Consider the following 2193-nt stretch of genomic DNA (forward strand, 5'->3'; position numbering starts at 1 on the left):
GAAATAGAGTCCAGTGAATCAGAAAAGAAAGGAAAGGAAAGTTTATTCTGCGTCCCCGGGAGACCCACGTACCCCAAAGACAGGGCACGTGGATTCACACCAACATGGAGGGGGGCGCTTTTTTTATACTGCGGTTGGGTGAGGGCGGGGGCCTGAACTGAGGAAGTGTCTGCAGCAGGGATCATCACACATTCAACTGGAGGGAGTCTTAGCCGCAGGGGGTGGGCGGCACATTCAGGAATGGGTCAGTATCTTGTGCGGGGATCTCTGTGAACTTCAAGGAGAAGCAGGTATCTGTGTCTGGCACGCTGACCCGTGAGAGATTCCAGATCTGTGAGAAATTCCAGAGGAAGTCCATTGTCTCATCCCATGTCCGCATGTATCCGATCCCGGGCTCCCTCCGACCTAACACGAACCTGGGACCTTTCAGTCCGCAAGCTGACGCTCTATCCACTGAGCCAAACCAGTTTCAGCTATTTTTTTTAATTTTATCATTATTATTATTATTATTATTACTATTACTGTTATTATTAGTAAATCCCCAGCCCCCAGCCCCTCCCCTTTGGCAACCATCAGCTTGTTCTCTGTCTCCCTGTGGGCCCCTTTCTGTTTTGTTTTGTTTGTTTTGTTGTTTCTTAGATTCCACATGTAAGTGAGATCATGTGGTGTTTGTCTCTCTCTCTCTGATGTATTTCATTTAGCATAACACCCTCTAGGTCCATCCATGTTCTCACAAGTGGCAAGATTTCTTTTTTTTTTTTGGCTGAGTAATATTCCGTTAACTACATGCCCCACATCTGTATCCACTCATCTGTGGGTGGACACCGGGGTCTTTCATGTCTCGGCTGCTGCTAATAACGCTGCAATGGCACAGGGGCACACCTTTCTCTTCGAATTCTTGTGTTGGATTTCTCCAGATGAAAGCCCAGAAGAGGGATGGCTGGGTCGTGTGGTAGTTCCAGGTGTAATTTTTTGAGGAATTGCCATACTGATTTCCATGGTGGCGGCACCAGTCTGCATTCCCCCCACCAGTGCACCAGGGTCCCTTTCCCCACATTCTCGCCAGCATCTGTTGTTGGGTGACTTATTGATGAGCGGCCTGCAGCCCTTGAAACCTATAGGGGAGCACTCAGGAGTCCCAGTGCCCAGTCATCCCCCCAGGAATTCCAGTTCTCATTTAGCTGGGGTTTTAGTTTATTACTAGAGGCCCAGTGCATGAAATTAATGCACTGGGAGGGTCCCTAGCAGCTGCTGGCTGCCAGCTGGGTACTCCCTCCCTTCCCTCGGCTGGCCCTGCCCCCTGGTTGAACTCCTGGATGAATTCCCGGTCGAGGGGACAATTTTCATACTATGCTTTTATTACATGGGATTTTTTCATTTTTAATATACATATTTTTATTGATTTCAGAGAGGAAGGGAGAGAGAGAAACATCAATGATGAGAATCATTGATCAGCTGCCTCCTGCACGCCCCACACTGGGAATTGAGCCCACAACCCAGGCATGCACCCTGACCAGGAATTGAACCATGATCTCCTGGTTCATAGGTCAATGCTCAACCACTGAGCCACACCCGGTCAGAATAGCTGGGGTTTTAGAAGCTTGGAAGCTGTTCTGGGAATTACCTAGGGCAGTGGTCGGCAAACTCATTAGTCAACAGAGCCAAATATCAACAGTACAATGATTGAAATTTCTTTTGAGAGCCAAATATTTTAAACTTAAACTATATAGGTAGGTACATTGTTATTAACTTAATTAGGGTATTCCTAAGGCTTAGGAAGAGCCACACTCAAGGGGCCAAAGAGCCGCATGTGGCTTGCGAGCCACAGTTTGCCGACCATGGGCCTAGGGGGCTTGTTGAATGCAGCTTCCTGGGTACCAGCCTCAGGGATCGGCTCTGTCGAGGCCAGGGCACAGGAGTGGGTTTATAACATGAGACTCAGATGCAGGCAGGCTGGGGGGTCACACATGAAGTCACGGGCTGGTACCTCTTAGAAACCGGGGCTCAGAGCGCCTGCCGTGGGCCCGCAGATGGGAAGGTCTAAGGGTGTCTCTCTCGCCAGGTGGGCGTGGTCGGGGAGGGAGAGGAGTGGCTACTGGTTCACCAGCTCGCCAACGAGCTCGACGCTCGCTCCATGGAGGTGCCCGACCTCAACCTCTTCATCTACTACAGGTAATGGGGCCGGCAGGGGGA

Source organism: Myotis lucifugus, unplaced genomic scaffold (genome assembly GCF_000147115.1).
Source record: "Myotis lucifugus unplaced genomic scaffold, Myoluc2.0 scaffold_3614, whole genome shotgun sequence".
Lineage (NCBI taxonomy): Eukaryota > Metazoa > Chordata > Mammalia > Chiroptera > Vespertilionidae > Myotis > Myotis lucifugus.